The sequence below is a fragment of the Cervus elaphus genome, chromosome 2 (assembly GCF_910594005.1).
Source record: "Cervus elaphus chromosome 2, mCerEla1.1, whole genome shotgun sequence".
Classification (NCBI taxonomy): domain Eukaryota; kingdom Metazoa; phylum Chordata; class Mammalia; order Artiodactyla; family Cervidae; genus Cervus; species Cervus elaphus.
The window spans coordinates 14,959,253-14,981,458 of record NC_057816.1 but is presented as its reverse complement, the minus strand read 5'-3'; the positions used below and the strand labels follow the sequence as shown (position 1 = coordinate 14,981,458).

General features: G+C 44.8%; 1 long non-coding RNA gene across 2 annotated transcripts; it reads right to left on the bottom strand.

Annotated features, from left to right (window-relative positions):
* Positions 1-355: 355 nt before the first annotated feature.
* LOC122704856 lies at positions 356-17,708 on the bottom strand. Of its 2 annotated transcripts, XR_006343961.1 has the most exons (4): positions 17,614-17,708; positions 17,068-17,206; positions 12,103-12,256; positions 356-896 (listed from the first exon to the last, which is right to left on the bottom strand). It is a non-coding gene; the product is annotated as an uncharacterized LOC122704856 (long non-coding RNA). The 2 variants fall into 2 exon arrangements; XR_006343960.1 differs by lacking the exon at positions 17,614-17,708 and having other exon boundaries at positions 17,068-17,588.
* Positions 17,709-22,206: the final 4,498 nt, after the last annotated feature.

The window sequence follows — 22,206 nt, the reverse complement described above, 5'->3', positions numbered from 1 at the left end:
CAGGAGACCTTTTGCTTTGTCGAGAATTTTGACCAAGCTTCCAGCCCATCACCGGGGTTCCCCAGTTATAGGTTCAGCCATGGCCTCTCTTATGGCCCACTGGGCAAGGAACATGATTCCTGCAGCAGGGAAATGCTCATTGTCCCATGCAACTCCCAGTTACCTCTGATGTCCGGTGGTCCCAGCCTGCAGCAGCTTGGAGGGGAGTTGGGTTCCCAGCCAGAGACTGAGGCCTGGTTGCAGTGCTGAAAGCACCAGATCCTAGCCACTTAGAGCCCTGGCCCTTCAACTTTGCAGAAAAGAATTTCCACAAAGACAGAAATTAGTGAAGCAAGTAAAGCATTTATTAAGAGGAAAAAGAGCACCGTGAGTGTGCATAGACACACAGCCAGCCTCAGAGGGAGAGCTGCTGAGGCGCCCCCTCTTGGCAGTTTAGATCACTTGTACGGGGCATTTCTTCTAGTTTTTCTTTGGCCAATCACTTTGTTTTGCCTGATGCAGAGTCCATATTCGATATATCTCAAGATCCTCCCAGGTAGGCACACGCAGCTCTTAGACGAGATGGACTCTATGGCAAAGGCATATGGGTAGAGGACCTTTCACATTGCTCCCCCTTTGGTCTGCAAGGAGCCGGTCTGCACAAGTGTAGTTCGGAGGCCTCGTGACTTCGGGAATGAGAAGTATGCAGTCTGGGCAAGGCCCAGCCTTCTTCTTTAATTGTCCTGCTGTTCTTCTCTTGGAGTTTTGGTCCACTAGGAATGAATCTTCAATTGCTTTACCCTGGCAGGGGGCAGAGGGTGGGGGATGGGGAGATCTGCCTCCCACCTCACCTCGTTCTCCTCCTTCAGTCTTCCAGGACCACAGGAGAGTATCCGAAACATGATTTCATCCACACCCTGGATTCAGACCCAAGATGTTACCTAATGTGTTCAGGCTTCATTTATGTCATTCCTGAGAATTTCTAGTATTCTAGTCACATCCATTATCCTTGATAATCCCCAGACTAATAAAACTGCCCTATATGTTAGCCCAGAGAAGCTCCAAGGACCCCACCTGCAGCCTGAAGCTACCTGCCACCGATGGGAGAATAATATAACTTACCTTGACGAAGACCTGGCTGTTCTTCCTCTTCTCAGATTGTAGACAGATCTCTATGGGCCTTATAATTGGGCTACAATGACCATGAAGGGTCAAGTTTAGTAGCCAAGGAGGTAGCCACCTATGGCTAATCGTGGAACTTACATGCACTGCCCTCTAAGGGGCCGTGACTCCCAAGCTGCTCCTGACCATAATTGCGGTGCCAAGTGACAGATTTCAATTTGCAAATCCAATTCTAAAGATCCTAAAGTCACTTTCAAGTTGAATAGCAGAGTATACTGATCAATTAGTGGTGTCCATTTTGAACTCTTGAGAGAGAAGAGCAGTATTTTATCAAAAGCCCTCAGGGCCAGGAAGTCAGGCACTAGCATCTAAAACGTGAGATCACCTGGTTTTCTAGAAAATGTGGAAGCTCATACAATTACCAGGATGGTCCTGACCCTATAACAGAGTAGGACCCCTTGGGACCTTCTGGTGTGGGCAACAGGGGGACGACAGGCCTCCCCCACATTCTCTGCTTTAGTTCCTCTCTGAAGTACCTAGATAATAGTATTTGATGCAAATTTCCTGAGTTGTTTTGCAGACGTAAACCCCCCCACCACCAAATGGAAGATGTCAACTATTAGCCCCAGGCTTCCTGGAGCCTGAGGACTAATAAAGTTAGCCCCTATGATACGACCCTGCTCTCTCACCATCAGCCAATCAGAGAATTGTGCACCAGCTGATCTTAGCCCCAGAGACTCTCCTTCACCTGCCTTTTAAAGGTGCTTTGCTGAAACTCTTCAAGGAGTATGGGGCTTTTTAGGGCCTGAGCCATCTGTCTCCAACAAACCTTTCTCTGCTTCAAATTCCAACATTTCAGTTTGCTTGGCCTCACTGTGCATCCAGGACATAAACGTGCATTAGTAATTTTTCCCCTTTCTTTATCCACATCCTATGGAATAGAATCTGTCCCTCCACCCCCTGGAAGCTGTTTTGGCCTTGTGACATGCCCATGGAGCACAGTGAGAATGCCAGTTCTGAGCCCAGGCCTGGAGGAGCTTGCTACCTCCCTCATGCCCTCAAGAAACAAGCCCAGGCTGGTCTGCTGGAGACTCTAAAACCCTGTGGGCCAGAACTGGGCCACTACATCCAAGGCCTTCTTGGACCAGTACCCCCCCACCCCCCAACCCCAGCCCCAGCTGAGCTAACAGATAATGAATGTTCTCTGCTTTATGCTGAAGAAGGAATTCATAGGGCCTGGACTCCATCTCAGGCCTGTTCATGCTGATCATGTTTGACCACCTCTCCAATGGACTCTGCACTGTGTTTAGTGTCTATGGAAACGACAACAGAAGGATAATACCCTCTCTGGAGAGGGGAATCTTGAAGATCGTACCCAGGTTTCTCATTGCCTAAGAGAACACATACACTAATCACCCCTTCTTCCAGACAGGCCATAAATTTTTCTGTACCTATTGGAGTGTAACCTCGGACTTATTGACTATGGGCTAATTGTTTAACTGTCTGAGCACATGGCACATGAGTGATGGGTTTATAGGGATTGTATTTACCCTTCCTTTGTCTATGTAAGTCTCAAGGAATTTGGGGTGGTGGGTTCGGACACGTACACATGGGGTATAAAAGATTTTCACAAATGCTGGCCGGAGTCCTTGGCTAAGAGGAGACTCTGCCTTGGGTCCCCAGGTGTAATAAACTGCACTCCACTATCTGCATTGTCCTTCTGAGTGAGTTTGTTTCCCGGAAAGCGTGGCTACAACAATGCCACTGGGCTTTGTATATTTGCTTGGTTTTCCCACACAGAATTATTATAGATAATGGGTTTTAAAAGGTAGCAATAGATTACACCCTCATGTGTCCAGCTATAACTACTGATCAGGAACTTAAGATATTCTTAAAAAGGTACTCTTCATGTGTTTGTCTAGCTGATTCTGTCCAAGGCTATTCCTTCAGCCTAGTCCTCTAATTATCTGTGATGTGAGACCAGCTATTTTTTTAAACATGCTTCTTTGCATTTTCTAGTTTTCTATTTAAAATCATTAAAGATTAATAAGAAGTTGCAAAAAATTGAATAATACAGAGAGGACAAGGATTGGGGGCACTGGTTCTTTTTCCAAACCTCTGTGGATTAAATGCTGTTATAAAAACAACAGAAATTAATTACAAGGAAAATGAAAAAAAAATTTAAGACATAAAATACTAGCTTGAATTATTTATAAGATTCAACAGAGCAGATGAAAAGTTATGGAAACGTTTATGAAAACTTCTAAATGCTTATTTTCAGTTTGCATATACATCTCATCACAGACCAGTGACAAGCGTTTCACGGCCTGGCATGGGTCCACAGACCACACTTAAGCAGCATCACTTTAAACCCTGCTGGAGATATTCTGAGATGAAAAATGAAAACTAAGCTTGAGTATAGCAGGGATAATTTTGGTCTCGAATGATCCTATCATGGAGCAGGTCTCCTGTAGAAGGTATTATTTAAACATCTTCTACCCTAAGTGCTCTAAAAGAGTGTTTCTGTGGTTTGTAACCCTGGATGATGGGAAGAAAAATCATAAAGCAAGCATGAACCTCTCAACAGGAATTCTCCTCTGCTGATTATCACCACCATTGAAACAAACAAGCAAAACAAAAATAAGAAGAACTGAAGCGCAAACAAAACCAAAGCTCTGTCTGTACCGAAGTGCAGACATTACATATGATTGGCTGGAAACAATACGAGTCAGAAAAAATGTGTTACTGGTTAATCTGCCCTTGATAGAAGATTGGGTTTTTGGTTTGTTTTATTGTTGTTGTTGAACTCTGTAAACTTGATTAAGTAAGAGAGACACGTTGAGCCAATATGAGTTAGACTCTATAGTTTCCCCTACCTCCGTTCCTGAATCATGGGGCTGTGGTACATCTTGACGATCAAGTCCCCCATTTCTTCTTTTTTAAAAATGTTTGTTTATTTATTAAGCTGCATCGAGTCTTCATTGCATCATGCAGGCTCTTTTGTGGCAGCACACAGACCCTCCAGCTGTGGCGTGAGGACTTAGTTGCTCCGTGACACGCAGGATCTTAGTTTCCCAATCAGAGATTGAACCCTTTTCCCCTGCATTGCAAGGCCCATTCTTAACCACTGGGCCACCAGGAAAGTCCCATGTTTCTGAGATAACTCAGGATAGAGACACAGTGAAAAACTAGATTCGTTCGAAAGGCAGAAATAGGAGAGGAATTATAAAAGTTCAGTCAGCAGACCAGGACTACTGAGCTTGGTGTAATATCTGAATTCATCATGATGATCTCCTGACACCCACATCTACTCCCCTGACTCTCTCTAGGATGAGAAATGTGGGGCCCTGGTCCAGGGGAACTCTACCAGCACCACAAGTCATCCCTGATGAGGAAGAGCTGGCATAATGGCAGTGGAGGAGCAGGTAATTTGTGCCATTTTTCTCTTTTCTCCCTTGTCCGCTTGCCTAATAAATGGACTTCTTTTCCCTAAGTATTAAAATAGAGTGTTTAATTTGGTTGGAGCATGCAGAAGGACACGAAAATGGCTGAGATCCTCTGTACAGTATGGAAATCTTCGCTCAGTGTCACCCAGCAACACCTTTCTGCAGCCTTTCCTACCCCTTTCCAGCCCATTTTCCTCTGAAAAGGCAGATCTGATCATATCACGGTCATATTTTAGAAGGATTCGGTGATTTCCCAGGGATCTTAGACTAAGTTCCAACTCTTCAGAATGGTTTCCATGGTCTGAAGTGACTGAGCCCCTAATCAATACCTCATCACCATACAATCTCCCTCTCTCTCCCTCTGGTCCCTGCACATTGGCCTTTTTGCTTTCCTCAAACTTAATTCAAGCTACTCCCCTCTTCTGTTTGGGGAGGTTAGGGGCACCTTGCAGCTTGTGGGATCCTAGTTCCCCAGCAAGGGATGGAACCTGGGCCATCTGCAGAAAAAGCAGAGAGTCCCAACCACTGGACACCAGGGAAATCCCACCTCTCCTGTTCTGGACATCCACTCCACCCTGGCCCCTTTTCTCTTAATTTCTCACTTTTCATTTCTCAGCCTTCAACTCCCAGACTAAATTAAACCCCCAAAACATTCGTTCTGGGCACTTTAGGCTCTGCCTAACCCAGACACAACTGTATTCAGATAATTATGTGTATGATTCCTCTTTAATACCTTTCTCTATCCCTGGGTTGTGAGCTCCACAAAGGGCAGGGACCATGTACACCTTGATCATCTCTGAGTCTTCATCACCAGCAGCATTACTGGTCATTCGATCTATTTCTAGGGTGAATGCAAGCCATTTCAGTGCTGTTCTACTTGCAGAACTGAAAGCCCACAACCTTACATGCCGTCATAGTCTGCATTCTAAGGACAAAGGAAAAGTAGCACAAGACTATTTTTCTCTAGAATTTGAATTCAGATGTACACAAACAGGAGCACATATTTTTTTTTCCAGGACAAGAAAAAGATTATAAATAAAAAATAAGTTTTCTTGGAAAGCACAGCTAGGTAAAGGCGCACTTTAAAATTGAACAGATACACTTGAACTCTACAGATTCTTGATAGACTCCTGTATGTTAGGAGCAGTAATAACAGTCCACCATGGCGGTTTTTCTCCAATTCCAGAATTAGAGCGGTCTCCCTGTGGCTGTGGCTAGACCAATTAAGATGATTTCCCTCTGGCCGCAGCTAATGGTCACCAATGTGATCTCCAAAAGCAGCATCTTTTGAGGAACAGAGAACCTCTTACTCTTGCTGAGTGGGAAGGCATAGGAGTACATATGTGCCAGGCCATATATACTTTCAGGATTACATCCAAACAAAATTATACTCAAGTCTCCAATTCTCTGTATTCAATACCAACGATTACTTAATTTCTAGGTAGTCCAAAATATACCCATAAGTCATGAGAATAATCATTTTTTCTAATCTGTGTAAGATTAATTACTAATTACATAGGTGCCTCAATAATCCCCAAGAACAATTTAGAACCCAGGCCTTGGGGTTGTGTGCCTTGCTGTTGTTATTAGCTTCTCTACTTGACAACTCTGGCCTTGACCTTATAACAAAACTGTCGATACACTCTTTGGCAATACAGTGCCCATTTGGAAAACCTCTGAAATAGGCCTTATAGGGAACATCTAAAATGACTGTTTGTACAGTGTGTGGCCCTTTTTAGATACAGCCTGACAAAGTACCCCAACTGGTGGTCCAAAAAGACGCTTTCTAAAGTGCCTCCAATATTCCGCCCACTCCTTCACCATCAAGCCCATGAGTATTAATTTCACATCCTGACAAATTTCCAGTCCTATCTGCTTTCCAATGTTGAGGAACTAAAGACAAAGTGGAACAGATATTTATTCATTCACCTTCATCTTGAGTGGCTGCTCAAGGTCTTCCTCTTTGGAGGAATCCCTACAGTCCTGCTTCAGGCTTCAGTTAGAACCCCTGTAGGCACATACCACACCCTCGCCTAGGAACATGCCTCCTGAGTTCCTCATGGCTGCAGGACCTCCAGGATATGCACCATAAACGTTTGTACAGACTTCTCTGGTGACCCAGTGGTTAAGACCCTGTGCTCTAAATGTACAGGGTCCCAGGTTCAATCCCTGGTCAGGGATAGATCCCACATGCCTCAACTAAAGATACTGCATGTTGCAACTAAGGCCTGGCTCAGCCAAAGGGAAAAAATGTTTGTAAACCATTGTTAAAAATTGAGAAAAATGAGTATATCTTTTAAGTTTCATTAAAAATTATTTTGTTCTATAGTATTCCTGCCATGGAATACAGCTGGTCAGTGGTGTACAAACCAATATTTTGGCCAGACAAATATTTTGGCCAACTCATTTTAGTAAATATTTACAGCTCCTCCTTTGGAGTAGGAAATGGCAACCCACTCCAGTATTCTTGCCGGGAGAATCCCATGGACGGAGGAGCCTGGCGGGCTACAGACCATAGGGTGGCAAAGAGTCGGACACAACTCAAGTGACAGCACAGTACAGCATAGCATCTCATTAAAAAAAACTCACAACTACTCTTTCTGTATGATCTCATTCTATTCAGTGAAAAATAGCTTTTAAAAATGAAGACAAAATAAAACCTGTTTCAGATAAACAAAAGCTGAAAGAATTTATTACCAGTATATCAGTCCTACAAGAAATATTAAAGGAAGTTATTTGGGCAGAAGAAAAGTTGTGGAATTATGGACCTATGCAAAGAACTAAAGGGTATTTTAAAATATTGGTATTTCCTTTTTCTTCATCTTTTGATTTCTCCAAAACATAAGTGAATGTTCGAACACAAATATAGTCATGTATTATGGAATTTATAATATATGTAGATGTAAATACATCCACATAGCACAAAGGATGAACAGGACAGTGTAAGTCTAAAAATCTTACATTATATAAAAAATGATATAATATTATTTCAAGGCCACCTATGATAAGTTTAGGTCATATTATAAATCTGAGAACAACCACTAAAAAATAAAAGTTAAATTAAATAAAACAAGAGATATAACTAGCCAGTAACGGACATAAGAAGGAATAATAGAAAATCCTTAATTAATCCAAAAAGCAGCAGAAAATGATGAACTAAGATCAAAGAGTACATAAAACAAAAAGAAAGTAAGCAACATGGTAGACTTAAATCCAAGCATATCAATAATCACATTAAATATGAATAGTCTAAATGCATCAAATAAAAGACAGAAATCATCAGACTGAATACATACTATTTGTTGTCTACAAGAAACCTCTTTACATCTGAAGACACAGACACATATGCTTAAAAAAATATATGTTAAGCACATATTAGCAATAAGAAGGCTGGAGAGACAATGTTAACTCAGACAATGGAGACATCAGAACAAGTGATATCACCAGGAATATCCAGGGACATTTCAAAATAAAGTGGTAAAGAATTAAAATTTTCATATTCAGTCTAGTTAAAGATAACTGCCATATGGGATTGCCAACTGAATCAAGTTGCACCCCATTTAAGCCAGTGTGGACGGAATTGAAAGAAATATAAAATGATCTACACACTCTTTTCCTCTTCTATTTCTAATATGCACATCAACATTTGATTCCCTTTATCTTTAAAGTCTGGGAAGACTGCCTTTTACTTGCCTCAAGTTACTTTTATTCCTCTTTATAACTTCAATTACTACCTCAGTCCAAGCAGTAGTTTAATATCTTGAGTTCCGTGTTGTCCTTCCTTCCTTCTGGGTGTGTATCTGAGGAAGAACCTGCAAATTGTCCATCAATATCATTTGACTCTTCTTCCTTCAATAACAGAGTTCCTGTCTCTTACCTGGGAACACTGGTACCCAGTTGAGGGCTAGTTTCTCAACGTTGCTTGGCTGTGTGACCTTGTGACTAAGGTCTGCCATTTTCTGGTTGTGCCTTAAAAGGAAGCGTATGTGTGTCCTATGTTTCTGTCTACTGGCTGAGAAACACTCTTAATAGAGTCTGATATTTTTATTCTTGTTTAAGCACTGCATTTAGTGAGTCTCTTTGTAATAGAAGCTTAGAGTAAATCCCAACTAATACAGCACTTCTGCAATTTTCTTTGCCCAAGAGAACTGGCAACTTTGCATAGTACCTCAAATTTCTTATGCCATCCCTGTGTTATCCTGATTTACAACAAGCAATTAGAAAGTGCTATCCCTTTTTAGGGCTTCCCTGGTGGCTCAGTGGTAAAGAATCCACCTACCAATGCAGGAGACCCAGGTTCAATCCCTGGGTCAGAAAGACCCCTTGGAGAAGGAGATTGCAACCCACTCGAGTATTCTTGCCTGGAGAATCCCATGGACAAAGGAGCGTGGTGAGCTACAGTCCATAGGGCTGCAAAAATCAGACAGGACTCAGTGACTAAACAACAACAATCACTTTTTAAGTGGGGACTTTAAAAAGAGAATCCACTCCCTACTTTAATGCTTGTGAACTTTTGTCTATGACAGAGTCTACATCTTGCTTAAAAACAGGGCAGTTTTATTGACAGTCTTTAAGAAAGTAGAGAAGCTCAAGGGATAAAGAGTAAATGTAGTTTTGCAGTAAGAGAAAATAATACACATATATAGATCCAAGTGTCAACCTGTGTGGCATGGGATGTGCCCTTGCCCTTCCAAACCTCTGTTGGTGTCTAATCAATGGAAGAAGAATGAGCATGTCTGCTCGCTGTACTGCACAGGATTTCCTAGTCTCCTAACCATTTGCCTGGTCCTAAACCAGCTTTTTCTTGGCTCTCAGTTTCTGCTGCTTCTATATCCAGCACCTTCCATTTGTTCTCAGCATTTCCCTTCCAGTGAAACTCATGGAAGACACTGCTACCCTCCAGTCTCTGGCCATTAGGACCAGAATGATGAAGACAGTGTGAAGAATGGGATTTTGGAACATCCCCCAGAGCTGGTTCAAGTTCCTGCTGTAAAGTTATTTGGATCCTTCCAAACAGCCAGAGCTGCATCCTGTCCAGCCTCTCAACTCCTCTGTAGGCCTGGCCCTACCTAACCTCTGAAAAACCTCCTCTCAGGATAAACACTGTCTCAGATTAAAACCAAGATTCTCCGGAGGAACTGTTGAGCACCAACATGTTGCCTTACTTAAGCCATCCCTGGGTGGAGAATAATAACTGGGCTTGTGTGGAGACCCATCACTTGGCTTTCTTCGAAGCTGCTTTATCAGAACAAGGCCCAGGGTGGCATTACTTAATCAACAGCAGAGATGCAAAGAGAGAGAGTGAGTTTATGACAAACTGATGCTTTTCCTAGCAGCAGTTGCAAGGTGAGTGAAAAAGAAAGTCCTCTAATCTCACCAAGCAGCCAGATTGATTCTAGTTCATTAATAGTTGCTGAGGTGGAGAGAGAGAGAGAAAGTGAGAGAACTGAATGCATCGTTGGCATCTGCACCCTTAATAGAGGTCAAGAAGCTCTTTCGAAGCTGCTCACAGCCCTATGAATGAACGGAGCCAGAGCATCTGGTCCCTGGCCTGGAGCCAGGATCAACTTCCAAGGCCTCAAGGAAGATGAAGGGCCTCAGATAGGAAGCCATGTGTCTTAGATTTGTCTACAGAACCCTCAAAACTCCAAATGAAAAGGAACATCTGAGTTACCTACCCAGATGCTTTGCTCAATTTTGTTTCATAGGTTTCCATCCAAATATTTGGCACCATATAAATGTATAGAGGTGACTTTAAGTTACCTACCAGCTTTATCTGCCAAAGAAAAGCAAAACTGGAAATGTGCCGGCAAAGGACATAAAATAACATTAAGTCAATTTGATTTGGAGTGTAGTGGCTTCTAACTCAACTCAGAATTGGTGGAGGTCAAGCACATCTATCTAACCTAGATTGTCCCCTGAATCTCTTTTTATTCCTGTACCTATTAATGAATATGCTAATGGTCTGAAAGAATGAAGGACTCACCCAGAGTACATATTTTGAGTGCAGATGTCTTGTTGTTTTACCGAACAGATATATACTTTGAAAGTTGTTTAAAAATTGATTCGAGAGTAAAATACATGGAAATGGGCAGTTTGCTGAGAGGAGTAACAATCTTCTAAACAGATAACCAAGTCTCAATATATTGACTTTTAATATTAATTTGTATAGAGTATCGTGCTTTCTTTAAAACTTTCACAACTACTTTCTGTTACTGTGTGGTTCACCCACAGGCAAGCAAGGTGCTTCTCAGAGAAGCTTGGCTACAACGTCACAGCAACCTTCTGCCAGGGGACACTGTCCCTGAACCCTTTTTTCTTCCCTGTGGTCCACGGTAACTTACGAGTTTCCTTCACCAACCGCACAAATAGGTATTGACTCTCGATCATGGGCTAGACATTGAGCTATTCTTAGTGATATAACACATGCTCATATAAGCATGGTCCTTCATCATAAATGACCCAGGACACCTCATGGGGCTTGGGAAGTGTGCTCAAGGAGATCAGGAAGTGGAAATCATGCAGACTTAAAAGGTAGAACTTAGATGAAAGGAGGGCTTGCCCTGGGAAACAGAATAATATTCCAGCGGGATCAACAGCTGAGGGGACCCTGAGGGTATGTTTGAGGAACTCCAAGAAATATTGAAGAAAACAGGGAGTAGCAGGACATGAGGCCAGGTGTGCATAGAGGTGCACGCTGCTGCTGGATCCATAAGGAATGTATGTGGATTTAGATGACCCTAAAGACTTCTTCATAGAGAATTGGAAGATTTGGGTTTAGGAAAGATCATTTTGACTGAAGATCGCAGAATCCATAGTGGGTGGGACAAAACCAGGAGGTTAGGAGGCCTGTTAGGGAGATGCTATAGTCATCATGAAAATAAGCCACATATGGGAATAGGTGCACACAGGTGTGTACAAGTGCACACAGCCTGCATCTTTTGCTGTCCCTCCCCTAGCACAAGCACCGCCACAGCTCAGGGCCCAGCCCGGTGAAGGAACCCTGGCCTCAGGCCCTTTCATGCTCCCATTCTCTAGACTCTGTCAGTGAGACAGCAATTTTGCTCCATCATAAAAAAAAAAAGTAAAGACAGTAATAACTGTGAAACTAAACCAGGTTATGTTCTAAATCTTCTGTGAAGTAGACACAATTTTTTCTTGTAGAGAGAGAAGTTTGAGATAAATAGCAGAGAATCGGTAAATAATTCAGCCCATGACCTTGATGCTTATTGATTCCTGCAGCTGTTTATCTTTCTCAAGGCTACCCAAGGGGAGGGGAGAAAAGACCTCCAAAAAACAATTATCACTTAATTATAAAATTGCTTGGCTTGGGAAAGCCTTCTGGTTGGTTGCTGAACACTCCAAGGGGGTGAGTTAATCTCTATAAACCATACGGCCTGACTGAAGCTGCCGCTTAAAATTTCCAACCACCGTTTCATTACTCTCTGGTATGGATGATAAACAAAAAGAGAAGAAAGACCCACATTTTCTTCTCGTTTTCAGACACTTAGGATGTTTAGCCAACCAGATGGCTTAATGGCTGGCTATTTCCTACCTAGGGACTTGAACACGGAGGGATTCCAGCCACGGGGACACCAGATGTGGCCCCCAGTGAACACAAGAGCCATGCTGGTTGCAGGGGTGGTGGTCGGGGGGGTGGTAGTTACAGTTCTGTGATTGTTGTGGTGATAGTCATGCTGCAGATTGGGCTGAAAAGTCAAAAAGGGAAAGAACAAGATTTTTTTAATACAGAAATAATTTCTTCTTCAATCTCAGTTTGGAGGAAAGGTATGACTCTGAAGTCAGCCCTGTTTCTCTCCAATCGTTTCTTGAGAGGCAGGAATTTCTCATCACTAGTGTTAACAGCCACTGAGCAAGAGGTTTAGCCATGTCCACGGGCAGGTTGAGACGGTCAACCACCTGGAATATTGGATTCAGAGCTGATATACTCTTAGCCCAGCTCACCCTATTCCTTTATATTTATTATCTTATTCCTGTGATCACTGGGCTTCCCACATGGCACTAGTGGTAAAGAACCTTCCTGCCAGTGCAGGAGACACAGGTGCAATCACTGGGTTGGGAAGATCCCCTGGAACAGGAAATGGCAACCCATTCTAGTATTCTTACCTGGAAAATTCCATGGACAGAAGAACCTGGTGGACTACAGCCCACAGGGTCACAAAGAGTCAGACACCACTGTGCACCAACCTTCCTTCCTTCCAGTGATCACTAAAATTGCTTGATTAGCAAACAAACAATCCTATTAAAAATGGCCAAGGGACTTGAATAGATGATATACAGATGACCGAAAATTCCATGAAAAGGAATTGAAACTCTTATGTCCTATATGTGGAAATGCAAAGTGGTATAGTTATGAAAAATAGTGTAGAGTTTCCTTAAGAAATTGAAAAATAGAAACACCATATTTTCATTCAGCAATTCTATGCTGGAAAAGAATTGAAGACAGAGTCTCAAACAGATATTTGTACACCCGGGTTCAAAGCAGCATTATTCACAACACCCAAAAGAAGGAAGCAACCCAGGTGTCCACTGACTGATGAATGGATAAATATATATAATGGAATATTATCCAGCCTTACAGAAGAAAGAAATTCTGGCACATATTATAACATGGACGAACCTTGAGGACATTATGCTAATTGAAGAAAACCTGTCTCAAAAAGATAAATACTGTTTGATTCCACTTATCAGAGATTCCCTAGAGTCATCACATTCATAGAGACAGAAAGTGGAATGGCGGCTGCCAGGGCCTGGAGGAGGGGAGTTCTTTTTTAATGGGCAGTTTCTATTGGTGGTTCAGGTAGTAAAGAATCTGGGGTTCAATCCGTGGATCAGAAAGATCCCCTGGAGAAGGAAATAGAAACACACTCCAGTATTCTTGCCTGGAGAATTCCGTGGACAGAGGAGCCTGGTGGGCTACAGTCCATGGGGTCACAAAGAGTCAGACACGACTGAGCAGCTAACACTTTTCTGTTTTGTAAGAAGGATTGCACAACAATGTGAATGTACTTAAGACTGAATTGAACATTTAAAAGTGGTTAAGATGGGGACTTCCCTGGTGGTCCAACAGTTAAGACCTCACCTTCCAATGCAGAAGGTGCAGGTTCAACGCCTGGTCAGAGAGCTAAGATCCCACATGACTTGTGGCCAAAAAACCAAAGCATAAAACAGAAGCAGTGTTGTAACAAATTCAATAGAAAGACTTGAAAGATGGTCCACATTAAAAAATCTTTTTAAAATGGTTAAATAGTAAAGTATATTTTGCCACAATTAAAACTTTTTATAGAAAGCACGGCTAGCTTTTGGAAATGAGTCGTGCTCAGGAGAATGGACAATCATGGAGCTCAATCTAGACTCCTCTTTCAAGTGCTGACTTAAGAGAAGAACTCCTAACTGCTCTCACAGTCTCCCTGTTTCTAAAGCATGATGGGCAATAGTGCCTGTTTCTTATCTCATCAAGGGGTGAGGTTAGGAGAGGGCCTTAAGAGCAAGAAGAGTGTCCAATGGGTCTTAGAGATCAGCATCCTGCCTCCACCTGAACTGTGATGGGAATCAGCAGTTCATACATCATCTCTGGCAAAGGTGCCCAAGTACCTATTTCCGTGGGAACCGCCCCTCTCTCTGGCACTTGGCACACATATTCACAGCAAAATGGATAGCCCCCAGCATCCTGGGGAGGTCTGCAGCTCTCCCACCTTGTAACTGTGGGTCTGAGGTCTGGGGGAAACTTGAGTCCAGGTCCTGTGACGTAGAGACCAGAGTCGGCACTGTGCTCTCCACCTGCCTCCATCCCTCAAGATCATTCCCCATGCGTGGAATGCCCTGAGGTCTTTCTTCTACCCATTTTCCACCCCTGCCCCCCCCCACTCCCCCTTCTCTGAGTCTCTCGCAGGATCATTCCAGCACTTCTGGCCCCTTCTTCCTTATGTGCCTTAAACCCCGCCCCCACACCTCACCAGCTCACTGGCTTCCTGGCAGTTCTTCGGACCCAGCTGGCATACCCCATCCTTTGGGACACCTGATGCTTCCTCTGCTGGGATAATGTCCCAGTGACTTACTACCCACCCCCTCAGCTGAAATGCCCGTCCATCCCTCAGACCTTCTCCACAGATGGGGACCACTGTTTACCATACTTATCACCATCCAATGTGCCGGATGGTTTACAAATCTGTTTTTCGCCTGTCTGCTGAGGAGAAAGTAAGCTCCATGAGGTGGAGAATTTGTCTTTCTCATCACTGGGGTGTAGGGTTGGTGCATGGTAGGGGATCAAAAATATATTTGAATGAATGAATGAACTCCTTCTAGGTTCCCAGAGCCCAGCATGGAGCTGGATATAACTCTGTGTGGTTGATGACATGCTCTGAGAAACAACAGCTCTATGGAGTGTCAATAGCTTGTGCTCAAAAAAGTGTCCTACCTATTGAATCTGGCAAAAAATTCAGCTACATCAAGCCAAACACAATTTTTTTTTCTTTCAGGACTTCTGCGATCACATCAATGCCTAGCAAGGAGTTCCAGGAGGCGGGGCGTTATCCAGCTCTAGGGGCGGGGCGTCATCCAGGTCCAGGGGGCGGGGCGTCACGCAGTTAGTGACTTACAACAGGGTTGGAGGAGTGGAAGGAGAGGTCACGAGTGGATACCCAACAATGTAAGACCATGTATAGGAAAGGCCGGACGTGATGAATACCAGAGGGCTTCACAAAAGCACGTTCAATTATGGAAGGAAACTGTCAGGTTGGAAGTGACACCACTATCCTTTGGCAAGTTGGGGCTCAGGCACAGAAAGCATCGCGGGTGGGGAAGGTCAGCAGTGAGGAGCCCCACTGGGCCAGGCTGAGAGCGGTCAAGGAGACAAGGCAAGAAAGACAAGGCCCATCCGTGGTGGCTTTTAATGCTGGTCTAAGGAGTTTGGACTTTCACTTCCAGGCATGGAGACTTTCTAACAAGAAAGTAACAGATCACACAGTGCATTTTGTGAGTTCAAAACCAGTGCTGAATGTAGACAAGATGGCCCCAGGGGGAGAGTCAGAAAGTGAATGAGGCAGTGTTTGGGGGGACCCAGTGAATACAGTCTCACATGCCTTGTTTCTGTTTCCCCTCCTCCTGGGACCGGTGCCTACATCTCCCTCTGGGAACCATTTCTCATCTGTTTCAAGCTCTGGGCTTTGGGCGGGGCTGGTTGCACCCCCACTCTCCAGGCAAGAGGGTCCCCTTCCCTGACCACACAGTTTGGCTCAAAAATATTCCAAGTCTCAAGCTGATCCAGTGAGAATGAGCCCTTGTCCTTTTTCGGGAAATACTGCAGATGAAGCCTGCTCTTTGCCAACTGGAGGCTGAAGCCCAGAGAGGCTAAAGGCTACTTTGCCAACACTGTGAAGAAAGGCGTGAAACTGAACGTGAAGATAGGAGAGTCATGAGATGGGAGGGATATCGGAGGGGGCTGAGCCCTGGATTCAGCCAGGCCTGGCATGTGCTCTGTAGAAAAACAAAACCAAATGGAGTAAAGAGGCTAGAGTCTGCCAAGAAGGAGGGGGAGGAGGTGACTTTGGATGTCTTTCTAATCTCATCCTTTCACAGGCTTTCTGTCCAGCCTAGCTGGTCCACACCGAAAGCAGCAGAGGAGGGAGGGCATAGGTGTCCAGGAGAAGAACCCCCCAGAGACAGGAGGGGTGGGCAGCCCTTGTCTGTGGTGAGTTGGTACATGCGAGGAGTGGCCAGGGGGCCAGTGTGGCCAGAGGCAGAGTGATGGGCCGGCGTCAGGTCATGCAAAGCTTTGCTGTCCCTTGAAGGGAGCTTGGCCTCCACTCTCAGACTGAGTAGCAGCCATTAGAGCCACGAGTCAAGAAATGACGAGAGGCTGCTGCTGTTTTAAGGGTCACCCATGTCTGAGGACTGGGCAGGGGTGGGAGGCAAGGGAACAACCCATCCATTCAGCCAGTGGGACTTGAGATTCTGTCTTCAGACTCGTTGCCAGGCAGGTAGGAAGAAGCACCTGGAGGAGGGTGGGGGCTCTGGGAAAGATGGAGGGGATACTGAACAGGGCAGATACAGAAGAGCAGGCGGGCAGGAGAAAGGGCTCCAGGCTCAGGCTGGGCCCCCAGGGTGGGAAAGGGAGCACCCGGAGCAGCGGTCAGGTTTCCAGGGCAGGAAGGACACAAAGCTGCAGCAGTGGGTGGAAATGAAGTCCTACCCGGGCGGGGCAGCCATGCTGGCCACATGCTCAACTCAGGACAGCGGCCGCCGTGTCCTTCAGCTCTTTCTGAGCTGTTGCGGGGAGGCTCCCATGGTAGGTGTAGCCTGTACAGGACTTCCAGAAAACCACCCTGCCTCCTGCCTGCCTTGGCCCTGTGGTCCAGCCGGGGGCATGCTCGTCTATAGCGGTCACCACCCAGCAACTCTCTCTCCCAGGACCTGAAGCCAGATGCTTCTTTTCCCTCTACCACCACCCTCCCAATGCTTTTCTTATCTCTCCTCAGGAAGTACCAAAAATCAGACCAACCTCCAATGTCCATTTGAAGGGACCGTGGCCATCTGGGGGTGATGGGAGGGCAGAGCTGCGTGTAAATTTTAGCTGCAAATATGAAGTCACAGTTGGTTCTGTAGCTGCGGGCACCTCCACCGAGGTCAGGAGGCTTCTTCTGCACAGAGAAAAAGTCAGAAATTGATCTTGCTTTTAGCATTTACCAGGCATTCTCTGAGGAGGCGACTTCATCAGCTGTGAGGTCTGTCTTTGCAAAAGACAGCATCTGGCTCAGCCTCCTCCCTCCCATCCCAGCACGGCTTGGCTGCTGCTCCCAGCTCGTCCTCTGTCTCTGGCTGCAGCTTTGAATTTGCACATCTCATTCCCAGCTTCTGGCTCACATCTGGAGCCAGTCCTGTCTCAGAGTTTGGCAGGCGGTGGGTGCTCAACACATGTCTGTCCGGTGCTGGTGAATGAGTGAGTCATTGCTCCAGCCTGCCAGCCTCTGTGCTGTCTCAACACCTCTCATCTGCTCCCTGGCCTTCTCAGAAGAAGGCGTGCGAAAGACACACTCGTCTCACACACCTCTCTCTCGGCCCCGGGAGGGGAGGAAGCTAGACTGGGAGCTCTCTTCTCCAAGTCCCTCAGCAAGTAGAGATTGCAGCTTTGCCAGAGGTTTCGTGCTGACTGCTGTGGGGCTGCCAAAGTCCACCACAGCCCCTGCATCCCAGAAAACAGGGCTGGGACAAAGGCCACCAGCCTGGCTGGGAAGGGCTGGGCATCCAGCCTCTGTTCTGCCGATGACCTCACCTCTGTGACGCAGATCATCACTCAGCTTTTGAAATATCCATTTTCTCGTTGATAAACGAGTGTCGGGTAGATGATGTGCAGGTCCTACTGATGGAGGATTTCAAGATCGGAAGTGAAGGAGCAGTTGTCAGAGCCGACGAGCAGGAGGATTCTGAGCATGTGAGACCAGAATCCTGTAGTCAGCGACACTTGACTCTCCTCCTGGCTGTACCACTCACCATGAGACTTTGGATGTATCAGTTCACCCTTCTGACCTTCAGATTTGTTTCTGTGTAAAATGGGAACAGTAATAGCACCACCCTCATAGAGATGTGAACAAGATTAAATAGTTTATGTATGCTAAAATGACAAGGCATCAAACTACAGTCAAACCTCAATATGTTAACATCTTAGTGTGAATTCCCTGGTGGTCCAGTGGGTTAGGACTCCATGCTTTCACTGCTGAAGAACTGGGATCAGTCTCTGATCAGGGAACTAAGATCCTGCAAGTTGCATGGCGCAGCCAAATGACAGACAAACAAACATGCCTATTGACCAGATCAATAGTCTAGAGCAGGGTTACACAGCAGAACTTTCTCCATATCTGGATTAAAACAGCATGAGTAGCACTCATGTCTACTTCATAAGCAGTTTCCTTGTGGCTAATATGACTTAAAAACTGAATTTTTTATTTGACTTCATTTTAATTATTTTACATCTAAATAGCCATTTTATTTCAGTGTTACAGAGCTAGCAGCCCATACATCAGACAGAAGAGGTCTATACGTTAAGAATTACCAAGGCTTCTAAAAGCGTGGTAAGGTATGGCACATCGGGACAGTGGCATAGTGTTAACATTAAAAAGAAAGAACCCGTCAAGCCGTGAGAAGACATGTGCACATCCTCTCAGTCATGTCTGACTCTTTGCAATTTCAGGGACTGGAGCCCACTAACTCCTCTGTCCATGGAATTTTCCAGGCAAGAATACTGGAGTGGGTTGCCATTTTCTTCTCCAGGGAGAAAACACGGGGGACCCTTATATGCCTGTTGCTACTGAGGGAAAGAAGCCAATATGAGAAGCCTACACACTGTACAGTTCCAACTGCGTGACATTCTAGAAAAGGCAGATTCTATGGGGACAATAAAAAGATCAGTGGTTGTTGGGTTGAAGGAGGGGGGAGAATGACTAGATGGAGCCCAGAGGGGAGGATGTTCTGGGCAGTGGAACTATTAATACTTTGCATGGTGCTGTGATGAGCACATGTCTCATTATGCATTTGTCAAAACCCACAGAATGAGTGACACCAAGTGTGAATCTTTGTGCACATGCTGTGGGTTTGGCATGACAATGGTGTGTGATTGTAGGTTCATCACCTATAACAAAGGCATCTCTCTGGGGGGGAGCTTGGGGATGAAAAACCTCTGTATTTTCTCGTTGATTTTGTTGTCAACCTAAAAACTTCTCTAAAAAGGAATGTCATTTAAAAAAAAAAAAGAGTTGTTATTTAGTCGCCAAGTCATGTCCGACTTTTTCGAACCAGTAGACTGTAGCCCACCAGGCTCCTCTGTCCATGGGATTATCCAGGCAAGAATATTAGAGTGGGTTGCCATTTCCTTCTTCAAAGAAAGAAAGAGAGAGAGAGAGATGAAGAAATGCTTGGAAGAAGTGGTGTTTGAAGCGAGTTCTCAGGAATGGAGACATGAGTTCTCATGAAAGACAGAGGCTGTGTTTGCAGTGTCCAGCAGCGCTCAGGGCCTGGGAGTCAGGCGGGGGGTGGGTGCGGTCAGAAAACGGGGCTTTTACAGGAGGGAAGTGGGTGACAGGCTGCAAAACCCTGGAGAAAAAAAAAAAAAAAAACCCTGGAGAAGACTGAATTCCAGGTTAAAAAGCTTAAATGTAATCAGCAACCAATGGAGTCCCTGAAGATGTTCACGCAGGACTATGAGATACCAAAAAGTGTTTGAGAAATATTAATATCCTAAAGAAGTGTGCTATTGGAACTTTTAAGTTTTTTGAGAGTTGGGTCTGTGTTGTTAAGTTAAATCACGCCAAGTTCCTATTATCACATCAGGAGCTCAGAAGGGCTTAAAACAATTTAATTCAAATACATAGATAACTCAGCTTAGGATCACACTGCTTTATCAGACTCTTCCATTACCAATGTGGTATCTCCCATATTGCCCAGAAAAGTACAAGCATCTAGGGACTCCTGCTTGATGGATTCGTGTAAATATATCTAAAAAGAGGCACACAATGCAGCCTCACCAGCACTGGGGACTCAGCGTTCAGAATGCTTAAGTGTGGAGAAAAGATTTCCATTTGTGGTCTCCCACCAAGCACTGTCTTCAAAGGTCCCCAGATTTATTATTTCATCAACAGATCGGAGAGGGGAGTTTGTATGAGATCAAACAAGCACGACTACTATGGGAAGGCTGGCAGGTAATAGTGTATAAATTGCCCGATGGAAAATGTCAAAAGTTAACATCAAGCGGTGGGGGGGTTGGGGAGCACACAGACCTGAGTACAAATGACTGAGCCTTTCTGGGAGCTAATTCTTTATATGGTCCAGTTAATGCATTGTAAGAGACTCTGTGCTCAGAAACCCACTGAGACCCAGTGAAACCCATTAACTCAGAATATATCCTTTACTAAAAAATTATAAAAAGCATCTCTTATTTTCTATACCTCTCCTCTTTTCTGGTATCTTTCTCTCTCTCTCTCTGTCTCTCTCTCTCTCTCTCTCTCACACACACACACACATTACTGTATGCTTATTTTTTCTACCCTGAGTAAATCCCTTGTTCTTTTACATTTTATTCTTTACATCTCCTTTTAAGGGTATTGTCCTGATGGTTAAAGCGTCTTCCAAGGTAAAGAGTTATGTTCGCTTTGTCATTGCCAGCGCCTTGCAGACTCAGACTCTATATAAGAAAGAGAGTTGCCATGTCTCCCATCAATGCCTGTTCTCATGAGCAGGGCCTCAGTCCTGAATCAGTTATTGTGTGTTTCAACAAGACAGTAACGAGCAGTTCTGGAACATTCAGCTTGGGGTCTGAAAGTATGTTCATGTGAACCATCTCACACTTTCATCTTGCGCCCACTTAATGCCATCTCCCAGGAGGCAGCCTTTCCCATAGAGCTCCAAATGACCACCCATCCTGGCTCTGTCTTAATTTCATAGCACTTTTCACTATTTGACATCAAAATAAATATGTCTTTGTCAATAGCCTCTTTACTCCATTCAGATACGTGTTCCATCACATGTGGAATTCTCAGCAGCAGCACCAGGAGATGGATACAATTAATAACGACATTTTCTAGGGATTCCCCTGGCAGTCTAGTGGTTAGGACCCCATTCTTCCACTGCAGGGAGCATGGGTTTGATCCCTGGTTGGGGAACTATAGATCCTACATGCCAAGTCTTGCAGCCAAAAAAAAAGAGAAAAAAAAACAAAACCCTGCACTTTCCAAATGGAGACACTGCTATAAGGTTGTGGGGCAAGCTCTACCAAGGTGGTATAGCCATGAATCGCAGAACAGAGACTGCACCCCAGGCCTGTTTTCAACTCCAGAGCAAGTGCTCCCAGCTAGAGCCTCCAGGCTGCGGGCAGTGGATTCTAGGTTGTATGTTTATATCCCACGGGAGTCAGACTTGAAAGTGGCTTCCGTGTCAAGGTATAACGGCTTGAAAAACAACTTTCTCCCACCCTACCTTCCTAGGGAGACATGACAGAGAATAAATGAATTCTGAAAGTGAAAGTGTTAGTTGCTCAGTCATATCTGACTCTTTTTGACCCCATGGACTGTAGCCCGCCAGCCTCCTCGTCCATGGAATTCTCCAGGCAAGAATACCAAAGTGGGTAGTCATTCCCTTCTCCAGGGGATCTTCCTACCCAGGGATCGAACTTGAGTCTCCTGCATTGCAGGCAGATTCTTTACCCTCTGAGCCACCAGGGAAGCCCAACTCCTATAAAAACACAGACTACCATAAATTCTCAGAATACAAGTTCTTCGAGGACAGAAGCCATGTTGGCCCCATTTTGGCAGCCAAAATAGGCAGCTCTCTGTACAGTGGCTTCGTGTATCATGGAGCCTAATCAACAATCTGTTTATTTTTATTCCCAAGCTTCTAGGAGGTTCCCAGCTTCTCCAAAAATAGTAACTGGCTTGTTAGCAGAATCCAAGAAGCGTCACTTTATTTTTCAGAATCAGACTTGATCTGCTGTGAGCTCCCAGCTACCAGTCTCAGTAATTTGGGGCCTCCCCTCCATGGACTCTTAGAACGGTCCCATTCTTGGCTTTTTCTATGGCTACAGGCACTTTCAAAGGTCATCCCTCAGCATCAGCCCTTGTCCTTGTCATCTGCCATCCATCCCTTGGGCTTTGAA